Source organism: Triturus cristatus, chromosome 9 (assembly GCF_964204655.1).
Source record: "Triturus cristatus chromosome 9, aTriCri1.1, whole genome shotgun sequence".
Classification (NCBI taxonomy): domain Eukaryota; kingdom Metazoa; phylum Chordata; class Amphibia; order Caudata; family Salamandridae; genus Triturus; species Triturus cristatus.
Genome location: NC_140592.1, coordinates 560,452,822 through 560,469,978, shown reverse-complemented (window position 1 = coordinate 560,469,978; position 17,157 = coordinate 560,452,822).

Below are 17,157 nucleotides of genomic sequence, written 5' to 3'. Positions count from 1 at the left end.
AGTGGCAGACAGTGCGGCGAATGCGCGTGCTTGTCGTGAGACAAACTCGAGCATGTGCAAATAAATTGCGAGCCGCTGTCAACTGTGTCAGTGCTCGCCCCCCGGCCCCACCCCCTTCATGTCCGACGCAATAAATAATATATTCATCATTGCATTGCTGCCGGTCTGGGATTTGCTGATTTGCGTGCGTGCGCGTTCGGTATGTGGGGTTCCGCCCCTGCGCCCCAATGGACGCACCGCCACTGCTAGCAGTAACCACCACCTGCCTTGAACCAGGCGTACCAACATCAGTAACCCCCCTGCCCAAAGTAGTCGTTTTGCTGGAACTAGCCGCACTACCAGAAATAGATGGTTGAGTAGACCTGTCCCCCACGTCACCACAAACCCCAACACCCAACACATTAGACGCATTTGACTCGTTAACTCCCACCGAGCCTGACATATGTTTGCCTACCAAAGGTTGTGACCAAGCAGCCCACCAATGAGGCTTACCTGACGTTAATTGTGCAGCACGCTTCTGAAACTCCTGAGGATCGTCACGACACCGATAACCATGACGCCGCTCTTGATCCGACGTGAAATCTGAACTTGACTTCTGTAAGACACTAGCAGAATTGATTGCCCCCGACCCCTTTTGTTACACAACAGGAACATGCTTAGAACGAAATGCATTACCACCCAAGTCCCTTTCCAGAATCCCTTTTTCAGTCCCATCGTCATACCCCAAACCTTGAACACCATACACCTCTGAAAATTCAAATACATCTCTGCTTGTTCCTGGCATTTCACCATCACCCACCCCACCATTGTAAAACTCCCAATGGGTCACAGGCCTCCGATTAGAGAGCCCGGCCGCAAAAACAAGATCCACACCTGATCCGCTTAGTGAAGATGTCACATTACCAAAAGCCGAAACCTGCTTCTGAAATGTCTTACGAGGAAAGACGTGTTCTGATTGCTGGACTGTATGCGATGCCGCCTCCTCGCCGCTCTTGCCAGAAGATGATAACTTACCATGACCAGAGAAATGAGTAAAACCATCCACCTCAGACGAGTCAGGAACAGCATGCTCAACCCAAACCCATTGACCGCGTTGAGGACCAAACGGAGAAATAAAAATCAACCTGCGGGTGACAAGGAGGGGGTCGAGATGCCGGGAAAATGGTGACAATGTCTGAAGAGTTAATACCAGGATCGCCTTGCAAATGCCCAGCATCCTGTAAGGATTTCCCTCCTTTCTCCAGTCAAATTCGGAACCTTGAATTCTTCTGGGCTACACCCGATTTGAATATTAAATATTTGATTTCCTGATCGTAAGAGGTGTTCTCAGTCAGTGTGGAACCCTCGAGATTTATGTAAAGTAAGTTTGACTTATGGCACTATTGGATACAATTTCCATGATAGCGTGCAATGTGTTTGATTATTCTCTGATGACCCCAACCTTGTTTTCCAGGTGCCATCCTTCCGCTCTCTCGTCCTGGAGCTATTTGGCCCACCTACATTTTTCCACCATCCAGTTAAGGGTGGTCTTTGGTAATTTTTAGCTGTTGTTTTTTTATGCGTTACCCCTCTAAATGCTGATCTATACCATAAATTAAATACCTCGTCTGTCAATATTCCCAGGTGCCCCAATATTCAGTCCTAAGGAAGACCCCCATCGTAAGGACTCAAGCAGCCTACTTCATAGTGGGGTCGAAACGTCGACTTTGTTTTCCTTATATGCCAGTTTGGTCAACAGTGATTTTCAACTGTGCTATTGCAAACAATGGCTAGCTATTCATTTTTTGTTAACTGCGAGGCTGACGAAAGACGGTTTTACTGTAAACATTGATGCAATGGATTTATTGTCACTACCTTCCCTTCTCACTTCTCCAACCCTCACTTGATGTACACTACCTTTTCCTTTCTCCTCCCCCCCTCAACGTGGGGCACTTGCTTGGTAAAAATGTGTATTTCTTGTTGATATATGAACATATGTTCAATGTGATTAAATAACATTGAACGACGAACATTGGTATACTCTTTGTAACCCTCAGCAGAAGCTGCTGTTCAGAAAAATTCCCATATCACATCCAAGGTCGGAACCCAGATGCACAAAGAGAATAGTTTATTCAGCTCTACATTCCGATCATCTAATATAGCTATGCTCCCACATCAGAGAGAGCGGAGACCGAGCAGGATGGCCCTGGGAGCCTGATAACGTGTACCCATTCTGCAGGTGGTAGCTCATCCTTCAGTGCCTCCTTTGTTAGTCTTTGCCCAAGCAGTATTTTTCCATTAGACTGGACTCCGCTGCAGCGTATTTTACAATAAACTAACTTGGTTTGTATTCTCTACTGCGTCTCTGACTCTTCATTTCGTGGAAGGCTAAGAGGAGGTCGCGAGTGACCCGGGTGGCCCTATCTAGGTCACTTCCTTCAGCGAGGAGCGTTGCCCCACTGCTTTCTCGCAGTGCGAGAAGCAGAAACATAAAATGGTATTTTAAATACCATGTTATGTTTCTGCTTCTCGCGCTGCGAGAAAGCAGAACGGTATGCCTGGTTGGTTCGGGTCAGGGAGGATTGGCTTTCCCAATGCTGTGGGCCTTGACTATTTGGTCGGCCCTCTGGGGCCGACCAAACCGGTCATGCGCACTCTCCATTTTCTCTATGTCGGCTGCATGCAGCCGACATAGAGAAAATGACCTCCCTACAGGCACCCAGCTGGGCCCCGTCCGCACCAATCACAACGCTGTCATTGCAGCGTTGTGATTGGTTTAGGGGAGGGGAGGGAGGATGCCTGCTTCCTGACGCAGGACCCGACCAGGAGCGGAGGCGGTACAGTACTCAGTAAGTGAAGTTTTTAAATTTACTTTCAAACCCCCCGTAAGAACACCCGCCGAACCCCCACGCGACCCCCGCAAGTATTGCATTCCACGACTGCTCATATGTACTCCCTCTAGCAAACCGTTCACCTCACAATCACCCTACTCACGCCATAAATGCCACATGGAAGCCCTGACACTTACTTGATTGCATCAATCCACGCCTCGTAGTGGCGCTGGATCTTGCGGCTCACCGCATTCACAATTAGCGGATACTCCTCTGAGTACCGGACTCATCGCCTGTGGGATATTACATTCATGATGTATGTTATGTCTATATCAACAAATGCTAATAAACAGATTTCATAATAATAAATGCCACATGGAACGCAGCATCTTCTGCAATGAATACCGACGACAGACTGTTCATTGAAGTGCAGGTAATCCATGATGGTACGCGCCATCTTGTTGAGTATAAGTACCTCCCTTCTGTCATGTGTGTAAACAAGCCCCACGGATACCTTTCATCTGACTAACCTCCGTATCAACATGTAAGAGTTCTTCCCAATATTGTTCATGAATACTCGTACTCTAAGTACACTTTAAAGCTAACCCAACCGAAACATGCAGTGTTTCCTCAAAGCCTAATGGTTTAACCGTAATCCAGATCAGGGGCATAACACAGGCCCCCGCAGCCTCTGTGGAGCGGGGGGGCCTGAGCTGCAGGGGGCCCCCCTCAGCACTGGACTCAGGCCAGAGAGCTCCTGATTAAATCCGGAGTTGGGGCCCCTCTATCTACCTTGCAGGGGACCCCCTCAACCGTTGTTACGCCACTGGTCCAGATGCAATTGAGAATGGACCTATTTTACACAGTACAACCACAAAGCAAGCCTCAGTTGTTCTCAGACATAATCCATCCAAGTGCCTATCCTGTTAGTACATTGCTACTACTACTGTGGGATTTGGTTGGGGAAGGGAGAAGGGTATGTCAAACGATTCGCAGTTTGTCAGCCACCACTGCAGATCTCATGCAGTTCCTTACGAGATCTGGACCAGGTAGGTGAGATTTCCCCGATACTTCGCCCACTGGAACTTCAGGTCCTACTGCAGAGCCCGCATGTGCGATATCATGAGTCACTAGCACGATGCAGGAGGCCATGAGCAGCCTTAAGTCAGTCTCACCAAAATCCAGGTCACAGGTTGAAACCTCGGTATCATAGCCTGAATATCCGCCATTCGGGAGGATATGCCCAAAACTGCACTGTGTACAGAACAGCTCAGTCCAAAGGGAGCATCTGGGAAGGAGTCAGGTGTGACTTTGGCATGTTGATAGTGAATCCTAGCGAATGCAGGAGGTTCGCCGTAGTATGGAGGTGGAAGACAACTGTCTAGGGCGAGCACACCTTCAACAGTCAGTCATCGAGATAAAGGAAGACTAGAGCCCCTGATCTCAGCAAATGAGCTTTGATCACAGCCATCACTTTGGGGAACACCGGAGGGGCTGGTAAGGTCAAAGGGGAGAACGGCAAACTGAAAATGCTCGTAACCCACCGTAAACCGCAGGTAGCGACGATGGGCGGGCAGGACGGAGGTATGTAAGTAAGCGTCCTGGAAGTCCAACACCACCATCCAGTCTCCTGGGTCTAGGGCAGACAGAACCTGATCCAGAGCGAGCATCTTTTTTGAGGAAGTAGTTGAGGGCTCTGAGGTCGAGGATAGGATGAAGGCCTCCATTCTTTTTAGGGACTAGAAAGGAGCAGGAAAAGCAACCACAGCCTACTTCTGGCACCAGAACCCTCTCTATGGCTCCCTTGGCCAAGACAGTTGTGACTTCCTCTTTAAGTAAGGAAAGGTGATCCTCCATCAGCTGACTGAATGTAGGAGGCATGGAGGGAGGGGTAGTCTCGAAGGTGAGGGAGTAGCCCCTTTGGACTATCTTGAAAACCCACCTGTCCTAGGCGCCAGTGGTGGAGGTGATGGCATATTCTGCCACCAATAGATGTCCATGATCCTGGAGGATGTGACTAGAAGGGTTTGACCTGACTTGTGGCAGCACGTGCGCAACCATCTCCCATAGGGAATGGAAGTAATGGCTCAATAGGCACGTGGTGTTTACTTACCGCAGTGCTAGGCTGGTGGAAGAAAATATTTATTTTCCCAAACTATCCAGCCTCTTAGATTCTCTATCCAGGGGTGTGGAAGGGAATGCGCCATGGGAGGTACAGGTTTGGACCGCCAAGCTCTCAGGGCTTGGATGTGATGAGAGAAATGTAGGGTCACCGAAGCAGGGCGGTGGTTACAGCCAATCGTTCTCTTTCCAGTAGCCCCTGTGCTGGGTTTGGACCAAGTCCTCAGAAGAACCTCTGTTACGGTCTCATTGAAAGCAGACAGGGGTTCCGAGGTGGGGATGCCAGGCTGCAAGACCTCTGTTAAGACTCTGTTCTTGACCGCAACAGTAGGAGCCTACAAGACCTCCACAGCCCTATACACCACCATGGAAAAGGAAGCTCTCTTATATGTGGCCAGGTTAGGAGAAAGCCTGCCAAGTTATGGAGAGGTAGCCAAGCCACTGGCATCACCCATTTCCTCAGACCAGTCCATGTCCTCATTATAAAGTGGGATTTCCCAGGAATTCTGCGTCCCCTCCCAATCTTCCTCCAATCCTAGCCCTTTAGAATAGGGCTGAGGAAATGACATAGAACTCAAAGGCTCCATCGGCGCAGGTCCCGGCGTCAGTGGCCGGCCAACTGGCTCTGTGTTGTTGGGGATAAAAATAGGGCTGGTGCCGCCGGTGGGTGCCGGCAGCGTCAGGAGTCTCAGTGTCAGGGAAGGTTGAGAAGGTGTGAACAGTGCTGGTCCAGATACAAGAGGAGCCGTGGGCACCGCAGCCGCTGGCGTGAAACCCAATGGTTCTTCTTCCGCTGAACCCGCGGTGCCTGAAGTTGTACTAGCAGAGTCAGGTTGCACAAAAAAGGCGCACATGGGATCACAAAATTCCTTCATTTTGGTGGGGGTCGCTCCTGGCCCTGGAAAGGGAAGGAAACGCTGAGCCAATTCCAGCACTCGTTCCGCAGAATGAGGCCTCACATGCGGAAACTCCTCTGTCACGTCAGGTGATGGACGGGTTGAAGTCGAAGCTTCGACTTCTTGTGCTTCTTATGGTGCTTCCTACTTGGCCCCTTGAAGTGGGAGGATGAAGACCTGGAGCCACCGGAGCAGTGCTTGGACCTTCCTCTTGACAGAGATTGGGAGCGGGAGCGAGACCTCTGAGGTGACCTCCGAGGTTCCCGACACCTGGCCTCAAGTAGCTTTAGGGACCGCTCCCTCAAAGCTTTCCGCGCCATGGCCCGGCAGTGGGAGCATGACTTCGGGTCATGGTCGCACTCCAGGCACCAAAGACACATGAGGTGGGGATCTGTGACAGACATGGCGAGGTAACAGGCACAGCACGGTTTGAATCCTGAGGTCCTCTTAGACATAAGGAAAACCTACACACCATGTAAAAAGTTCGACAAAACATTAAAAAAAAGTCTGTCAAAAAATTACAGGGGGTCACTCTCTACGACGGATCTGCACAAGCTAGCACGGAAAGAAGAGAACTGTTGTCAGCGCCTGAGGTGGCACCTACATAGACAACAAAACATCATAACGACTAACACAACACCAAATACATCAAGCGGACTGGACCGACACCACCTAAAGGCACGCATGGGTACTGCTCAAGAAAGATCTAACAGATCCAATTTGACACCTGGGAAGTTCAAAGGTGAGGAATCTGCACCTAGATGTCTCTATCAGATAAGGATTGTGGTTGTTGCCTGACCAGGGCTCACACCTCAGTCAACCAACAAGCCAATTTCTTACAATACATAATTGCAATAATATGCCCGAATAGTCAGGGCAGGTAAACGTTAATGGGTACATGTGCTTCAGGAATCCTCAAATAATAGAACTAACAGACTTCTTACACACAATCATACCTCCAAGATATTAATAACATAGCAATGTGGCATCATAAAAGACGATACGCCGATTGTGAAACTTGAAGTGAAGGGAAAATAGGAAGGGGATTGTGCAGAGGAGTTTACAGACAAGGAAGGGAAAGACGCATTTATTAGATCTAAGAATGTTAGATTTAACTATCGCAGCTCAACAAACTTCACAGAACATAATAAAAACAATATTTCTAAACAGATTAGACTACACTGAACTAGATGGATGCTGCAGAATTCAGGCATATGGTGTGTGACCACAAACATCTTGTTCTATGCTGAAAAGAGATATGTACATAACTAGAAGCAATGAAGGGAAAAACATCCTATCTACATTACAAGCATGTCTACTGGGATTGGTACATGCAAAATTAAGAATAAATTGGATAGAGTGGCGATATTATTAGCCATGGTGCTGGTTTGTAGGAAAATAGCAATAAGATGGATGGGAACTCACACCCCCAAGATGGTAAAATGGCTAAAAGACTTTAATGAATGGTCGATAGCAGAGAAAGTAAAAGTGAAACAGGTGAAAAGAGATGACAAACTACATGAGAAGATTGAAACGTGGAAAGCATATCGAAGAATGTTCTATACATGTGATCTCATTATAGAGAGAACAATAAACCTATGTTATGTAATACATATTTGTAGAGCGCACTATCAACTGGGAGCTTATCCTGGCGCTGAGCAGAAGTGAATCTAACCAAACATAGGGCCTAGTGAGACTACTTGAAAAGCCAGATCTTCAGCTTCTTGTGGAATTCAAGAAGTGAGGAGAAGGCTCTGATGTGGAGAGGCAGGTCGTTTGATGCTTTAGGAGCAATGTAGGAGACAGCTCGACTACCAGATCTGTTTCTTTGTATGTGTGGGATGGGTGTATGTAGGAGTCTGGACGAGCGGAGGAGTCTGGAAAGTTTGTGAAAGCAGATGAAATAGTTGAGGTATGCTGGGTCAGTGTTATGTAGTAACCTAGTGCACCTGAGTCAGGGATTTCAAGTTATGGATAAAATGAAAGGAAAAATACATCTGTAATATACATGGAAATGAAGTGTTTGAAAAGGCAACGTTATTAAATTTGTGCTTTACTGTACAACTTTTGTCTTTTGGTAGCTAAACCCCTCTCAAACGTTGTCAAAACAAAAAATGAATAAACCTCAATACTGGTGCTTATCTATTCACATCAGAGTCAATGGAAATCCACTGGCCAAGTAAACTTTTCTTAACCTTTAAACTTCTGTAGACTCCCAATAAATCACTATTGGAAGCCTGTTACCCAAGCCTAATCCTTTTATACAATTTGAACCTCAAAGCAATACATAAAAACATAGAAACAAGTATACATCAACAAATACACAATTTATGAAGTATTTTATTTAATTCACAAATAAAAAAAGACTATACAAAAACCGAAATTTTAATTTTTAGCCCCAACTTCAAATTCTTTCATATTTACAGAGCATTTTAAAATATTCAATACAAAACATTATATATATGAAAAAGATCATCCAACTCTGCCTAATATTTATTTAATTCCAAAAGTCCACAAGAACTTACAGAAGCCACCGGGCAGGCCCATCTTACCAGCATGTGGAGGCCCGTTTGAAAATATGTCTAGATACTAGGACTATTTCCTTCAAGACCATATGAAAAGTCTACAGTCTCATGAACAAGACACCGGTGACTTATTGCGCAAAATTCTAAATATTCAATGGTGCCCTGGTTACTATTTGATGGTTCTTGACGTTACATCGTTGTATACGAGTATAAGGCACAACAATGGAATTAGGGAACATTTTCTTGAATAATCGTCCTGTAAAATGTGCACAACACAGCAAAATGTTTATGTATATGATCTTGTTCTGTCTTGAAAATAATCAATTTTTGTTCAAAAACCTGATTTGCCAACAGATTCGAGGTGTGGCAATGGGGGCCATCTTCTCTCCCAGCTATGCTTGTTTACATGTGGGCTGGTGGGAGGAGCTGGTCCTCAAAAAACATTTTGGCAACATACTCCATAAAAATAGAATAACCTGGTTAAGGTTTATTGATGATTTATTTATAATCTGGAATGGTTCAGAACAGGGAGCATTGGAATTTGTCTCACGGATTAATGTAAATAATATTAATTTGAATTTTACGGCTACCATTAGTCCGGTAAAGGTGGCTTCTTTAGATGTCCAGGTACATATTGTTAATAATGATATTACAACGTCCTTACATCGTAAAGAAACTGCAGGCAACTGCATGGAACAAGTTCCCACTCTGTCCATCTAATACAAAGCATTCCTTATGGGGAGAGGGTAAGGATAAGAAAGATATGCAGTGATGCGCCAGATCTGGCCAACAAACAGCAGGAAAGCAAAAGTAGATTTTTAGCAAGGGGCTATTCAACTAAAATCATGGATGCTGCTTTAGCAAAATCTAGAATGCGAACCAGATCAGACCTTCTAGCATGCCATTCAGAGAAGATTAGCCTGGATGAGGATAAAACGATTGTACATGAGGATGAACCTATCAAATTAATTTTAACATATACCAAGCAAGAAAAACAGCTTAGAGGCATAATTAAACGCAACCGGACTGTAGTTTTAGATGATCCAGTAATAGGCCATCTACGTAAAACACCATCCATATCCTTTAGAAAGACATCCTCTATGGCCAATGCCCTAGTGAAAAGCAGCCCATAGGACATACAAACAGGGACCTGGCTCACTGCAAGAATCTTTTTTTTGTTTTTAAAGTGTATAGCTTGTAAAGCCTGCAGATATGGTATTACCAAAACCACATACAAAACAGCATTCAGTAAGAAGTACAGGCAATTGACAAACATTTAACGTGTAAAACAGATCACATGGTCTACGCATTGGAATGTAGTTGTTGACTACAGTATGTAGGCAGCACAAAATTACAAGCCCACAAAAGAATATTGCAGCATACTAGGGCTATAGTCAATCACGATCTCTGTTATCCTGTAGCGAGGCACTTCAGAGAAACTCACAAACGTGACCTCAAACACTTAAAATACTTTTTAATAGATGCAGTCTTTGCACAAAAGAGAGGAGGGAACCAAGAAGAAAAACTAAGGAGATTGGAAACAATATATTTTGGATTTGGATACAAAAATGCCAGGAGGTTTGAATACAAGTGAGGATTTGTTTACGTATTTGTAGAGAAAAAGGTCATGGAAAACCTAAAATAGTTTAACGTGAAATGGTATCCCCTTTGAACAAATCCTTTGTATGTGTCTTAAGGTTTTAATATTTGTATTATCTTAACAACATTTAGATGAACTAGTTTTATCTGAAAACAAAGCACTTTAGGAAATGAAAAACCTTAAATTAATTTATTCCAGGCATTTACATTCACAAAAGAATATGGCTTTATAAATGGGGATCTCGAATCTAGATACTGCAGCTGCTATATGTAATACAGAATTACGAACAAGAACTCTTTGGCACTATGCACTGTAGTTACAAAATCCTAACTGGTACGGATAGAATCTTGCGTGGGGTTTCAAGTTGTGCGGTGCGTGATAGCACCTCTGCGTGTGAACGTCAGTTTCGACTAGAATATATACGGTGCTAAAGATGGGGGGGGAATCACCCTAAACCCCCTAAGCAAACCGAAGTCTAATACAGGAAAACAGAAAATCTGTGCACACGTATAAAGTGTCAGCAGTATAAATTACTGTATGTAAATGGACAAAAAATCAATAGAACAGGAAATCAATAAAACAGTGATCCGATGACGTGTTTTCTTTCTTTGTAGATTTATTCGGTGACCAAATGCCCAGCCAACACGTGTTTCGTCAAGGGAGTGTACCCTACGACTTCTTCAGGGCTAATGGGCAAAGGAGGGCAGGAATGGTACATCATTCCGCCGGTTGTAATTCCGTCCCGGCTGAAAAGGGGAAGTTCAGTCCTAAGAAGGGCAACGGGTAAGGATGGGTAAGTACCACAGTTCAGTCACAGCAATGAAGTAAGGGGTGAGCCTAGCGAGTACGCCAGAAAGACGAGAGTGTAACATCAACTGGTAAGGATATTTGAGCACACAGTCACTTTTTTTTGCATAAAATGTAAGTCAAACAGAACTAAATTTGAATGGAATGGTATTGCACTGTTAATTGCAGCAATTTTAATGAAATTACCTTGAATATTTATATTTTATAAATGTTTGGTAAATATTGTTGGTCATAAATATTGTGAAGAAAAATTGTATTCCAACAAGCACCTGTCTGTACATTTCAAGTCTTCAGAGTATGTTTATTATTTAATGAGCACTTGCCACTTTAAAAGAACCGATCCAAAGAGAATAGCATTGTCATGTGATCAAGGCCGGTATCAGCCGAAACCAGTTATGGAGGACAATACTCACTGAATAAATTCAAAGGCACTCAACTTGGAGTCCGTGCTAGTTTCTTTCCAACATGGAGGTGCATGCAGCGAGGATTTGAATATATATATAGTATCCATCATGCGGACGGACTCAAAGCAGTGAAACATTTTTTGGATAAACGTAATATCAAATATCGCCAACACAATGAAACGATCTTAAAAATTATAGAATTGTATTTAAATAACAACTATTTCTTGTTCAATCGTGAAGTTTTCCAGCAACTTCGTGGTGTTGCGATGGGGGCATGTTTCTCTCCCAGCTACGCATGCTTGCATGTTGGTTGGTGGGAGGAACATGTCCTCAGGGGCACCCATGGAGAACTGTTTGACTTTCATGTGGTGGAATTTTGGCGATTTATTGAGGACGTATGCATGATTTGGAAAGGATCTCCTGAATCTGCCATTGAATTTGTGAAAATTATCAATGTCAATGATTTGAATTTACAGTTTAGTGCAGGTATTAGTCAACAGAGAGAACAATTCCTTGATGTAGAAATCTACATTGACAATAATACAATACAGACTAAACTGCATAGAAAATCTACAGCAGGCAATGCCATACTTCACGCGAGCAGCTCCCATCCAGGTCATCTCATCAAAAGTATTCCATATGGGGAATTTTTAAGAATGCGGAGAATTTGTAGTTCTGACAAAGATCTTGTTGAATGCCAAACACTAGCACGAAATAGATTTATAGCCCGAGGATATAGTCCTAAATTGTTAGAACAGGCTTAGTTAAAGGCCAACGAAAACACTAGAAAGCAATGTCTGGATATTGCGACCAAGGACAGAAGAAAAGAAACTGTTGGTGGTAATAGTGGTATTGGCTTAGAGAGTCGTCAAATAAGGATGATAACCACATTTAGTATTGAGGAGAGAAAAGTTAAGGGCATTGTTAAAAAACATTGGACCATACTTAGAACTGATATAACTTTATCCCCTTTACTACCGAATCAGCCTTTATTCACCTTCAGAAGGGCACCCTCAATGAGGGACGCCCTAGTTACATCTAGTCCTGAGGTGACTAATGCTACTAACTGGTTATCTAAGAAAACAGGCTTTCATAAGTGTATTACATATCGGGCTTGCAAATTTGGCATTAATACAGCAGAATATAGCAGCCCTTTTGACCCTGTTCCGATCAAAATAAACGGTCTGTTTACATGTCGTACAGATTATGCGGTATATGTACTTGAATGTACTTGTAAGTTAAAATACATTGGTGGTACCAAATTACAAGTATTTAACCGCATTCTACAACATTTAAGGGCAATAGTGAATTCAGACCAAAGTTATCCAGTAGCTTGTCATTTTAAACTAGTACATAAAAATAAGTTAAATGATTTGAGCTATTTTGTGATTGATTCAGTATTTAAATATTTGAGAGGAGGCAACAGGGAAAAACAATTAAGACAACTGGAATCTAAATACATTTTACTCCTTGACACTAAGATCCCCAATGGTTTAAATACAGGAGAGGATCTTCACAATTTTTTGTAAATCAGGAACTGTACCACTCTTTGTAAAAAAAAATTAATGATTTGATTCCACTTGTTGCTGCTATCTGTAAAATATCATGCGCTGTAGTCAATGGCAATTAATTGGTTTTTTACAGTTTTTTAGAGTGGCTTCTTTGGACTGGTTGGGGTCTGGGTTTTACCATGGTTTTTAATTTTGGTTTTAAATTATGGTGACCCCAGTTACTCTAGTTGGTTTCCATTGAGGTTTGCTCTTTTAGACTGTTTGTTTTAATATTCTCTTTGGATGGCATTTTCAATGAGAAAGTTTGATATGATGTACCATGTGGTGCTATACTGAGACTTTTTTTCATGCAATATGAATTTATTTTATGTGTTTTCCCAATGCATTTATACATAGGATTCCCTCTAAATGAATTTATCCAGACAGTATATATATACTGCATGGAGTTGTTAAAATTTGGTGCATTGACACTTTATCAACACGAAGATTTGGTAGGAAATGATTAGATGTTAGCAATGGCCACCTACCCCCTTCAGGTTTTTACACTTTCTTTTTTTATCCATCAACAAGATATGATGTTAATATCTTTCACACATGGATAATTTTGCACTTATGTACTTTATGCACTTGCACTTTCCCTCAACATTTGTGGTCGTCAGATATGAGGATACGTTGGAAATGAGTAGGATGTTATATTGTGTTATAGGCAGGAAATTATCAACCACTTGGTTTTATTTATGTATATATGTCTATTTAAGTTAAAATAAGGTATTTATACAATTTATAATAACTATTTATATGGATATTTATTGATAACTATTTATATGAAAAAATTCTTATTGAGAACTTTAGAGAATGAATTCACTATGCAGTTGTATGTCTTCTAGCTCTACCAGTATCCTATTTTCATGTGACCTATGTTTGTTAAGGGAACCATTATAAATAGCCCATCTTTCTTCCGGGGTGTCATGTGATCAAGGCTGCGGCGACGCGGCTGAAACGCGTCATACTGATTGATTGACTGGGCGAAATAAAGCTTAAATAATACAATTTGCCCTGCTGTGGTCCGTACCTGTGTTCAAGTTACCGAGCATCGTGGTAATCAAGGAGTGTTTTGTTATATATATATATATATATATATATACATATTCACTGAAAAAACCATAGGTTTCAGGGACGTTATAGTTAGTTGGACATTTGACTCATATAAAACCAGAGAAATTCGCCTGTTATAGTTAGTTGAGCTAACTATAACTTGCACGCCCGCAATGCACTGGTGATGACGTCACACATTACATCCCTCATGACATGGTTAGTGACGACATCATCCAGTGAATTTGTGGTCCTGTAAAGTTTAAATATTTTTCATATATATCTATGCCAAGGTGTATTGAAGAAAGAGTGAATTTACAAGTACCTGAATGGATTATTTAATAGGTGCGTGACTGACTGTATAAGTGAGTGATTAAACATGTGTTACTGAATGTATGGGTTAGTGACTAAACTGTGTGAAAGTGTGTTAGTGTCTCAGTTGGTGTAGAAGCAGCTGCATGGGTTGGCGAGTAGCTACATGAGTGTCTATATGGGTTATTGATTTGTTGTCTGAGTATCTGTATGAGTGTCTGTGTATGTGACTCTGTGCATACATGTCTGAGTGGGTGATTCACTGGTTGTATGGATTCAAAAGTACATCTGGGAAGGGCTGTATGGGTGTGTTGGTGAGTGATTGAATGTCTCACTGGTATATTTGTGAATAACTACATATGTTTTAAGGCAGTATATGAGAGTGTTGGAGTATATAAATGACTATACATGAGAGTAAGTTATTTGAAGAGTGGGTGTATAAAAGAGTGCTTGTATCAGTGATTGTATAAGACAGTAAGTATGTGTTAGTATCTGCATAAATAAGTGATATGGTGTGTGTATAAATAATGCAGTTGGTGTGTATAACTGTATACATGAGTAAATGGGTATGTGATTGATTTTTTACATGACTGACTAGGTGTGTGAGTAACTCCATGGATGAGTGGCAGACTGTGACTGTATGTATAGGTGTATGAGTGCATATTATAGTACTGTATTGATGAGTAACTGCATGTATAAGTGGTGAGTGGATGTGAGTGTAGACCTAGGAAATAGTGGGTGGTATGTAGTATCTGGCATTGTTGTGTGTATGGTTTCAAAAATAATAGTCTGTACTTTAGAGGGCGTGTATCAAAGTTTATATTAGGGCATCAGTATGTGCATCAGATTATCAGGTGGATGATGTCATCAGTGATGTAATTTGAGATGTCATCAGTGACATCACTGACCATGTCATGAGTGATGTAATATGTGATGTCATCACCAGTGCATTGCAGGCGCGCGAGTTATAGTTAGCTCAACTAACTATAACGAGCTAATTGCTCTGGTTATATATGAGTCAAATGTCCAACTAACTACAACGTCCCTGAAACCTATGGTTTTTTTCAGTGAATTTCAAAGGTTTTTTTTTTTTTTTTTTTTTTTTTTTTGGTTTTTTAAAAGTTTTTATTGAACAATAATTCGATTACAAGCACGGGCCTACAACCACCAGGGCCGGCCGCTAAGTACAGAATGAAATATACATTTATCAAAGCTGCAGTCGGTTCCCGGGGGTCGGCCCCGTAGTGAGTCCGGATAGTTCTAGAGGCACAGGAGACTTAGATCAAACAAACACAGAAAACTAAAAGAAAAACAAAAGGCGAGGCATAAAGACAAACGGCGCAGGTCAGGCTTCCTCCGGGGAACTCCAGGTCAGACCATTAAGCAGCACACGAAAGGAAGGAGTACCGGGAGGCTGGGGACGGGGGGGGGGGGCCAAGGGAACTGAACGTCCATATGTAGTCATTCCAAAAGGTGCACGGAACCGTCAAGGGTCAGGGGGACATGGCGATATCGGTGTCCACCCGGGGGGGCGTACAGATACCCCCGCGATAAGCATTCCATTGCCCCCAGATTCTGCCCCATGCCCCCGGCTTACCACGGGCAACATACACAGTCTTCTCCCTGAACATACACCAGTCCATATTCTCCTTCCATACTGACACGGTGGGCGGCCGCTGGGCACCCCAAAGCTGCGCTATATCTCTCTTGGCAATCATGTTCCCCAGGGCCGCCCACCGAGTCTGAGCCGCGCTATAATCATTGGGCTCCCACACATTCAGGACACAGCGACGCACCTCCGGCAGCAGCACAACCCCAGTGACCTGTCCCATAACCGTATGTACCCGGCGCCAGTAGTCCGCCACCTCGCGGCACTCCCACAGGATATGGAGAAAGGTGGCACTGAGCCCACAACCCCGCTTACAGAGCCCATCGTCGGAATATCCCATCGAGACCAAGCGAGGACCCGTCACATACACCCGGTGAAGAATCTTAAGCTGTACCAACCGGAGACGGGCTGGAATGGCGACCTCTTTGGGGGACGACAGTGCAGACTGCCAGTCCTCGTCGTCCAATTCCACCCCATCCCCCGTCCAAGCCTCCCGAAGGCGCACCAAGAGGTCAGCCCGATGATTAATCAGTTTCTTATAAATTAAAGAAATAGTGCTGTCCGGGACATGTCCGTCAAGTATGCGGTCCTCGAGGGGCGAGGAAACCGGGATCGTGGTCCCCTCTCGAAAGACCGAGAGAAGGGCGTGTCGAACCTGGGCATAGCGGAAGAACTCCCTGTCCGTAAGCTCATATTCGGCCTGAAGGGCCGCGAAAGTCTTAACCGCGCCCTTATGCCACAGGTCTCCCACTTTGCTGATACCAATCGTGTCCCACTGGTCAAACCCCTTCGTAGTCCAGAGGCTCCCCAGGCGATCGGAGGCAAACAAAGGAGTAGCACATGTCAGTCGCTCACCCCAGCCCGTGGCCGCAGTGGCGGCCCTCCAGGTCCGCACAGCAATCTTAGTAGGACCCGTAAGGGTCCGGCCAGCCGAGCGGGAGTACAGCGCCCTGTTATAGTCCCCGCCGGGAAGCAGGAACTTGTCCATCTCATACGCCGGGTTCAGGCCAGGCGCATACGTGGCATGGTTGATGGCCGAAAGCTGCGCGGCCCAATAATACCTGCGAATGTCGGGAAGCGCGATGCCCCCGTCATACCAGGGGAGAGTAAGCTTAGCAAGAGCAATACGCGCCCGCCCGTCCCACACCAGTCTCCTCTGCAGGCTCTCTACCTCCCGAAAGTAGGCCACTGGGATGACATCGAAGGAATTCTGGAGTGCATAGAGGAACCTGGGAAGGGACATCATTTTGAACAGCGCGGCCCGACCCAGCGGGGACAGGGGCAGCCTGCACCACCGGGCCGTATCCTCTCGCAATCGCCGAAGCGGACGCAGGAGATTCAGCTCATAGCGAGCCACCGGGTCCAGCGAAACGTATATCCCCAGGTACTTAAAGCCGCTCAGTGATACCTGGATCGGAAGCCGAGGCGGTAGGAGTGGAGGACCACCGGAGATCGGATAGACGCAGGATT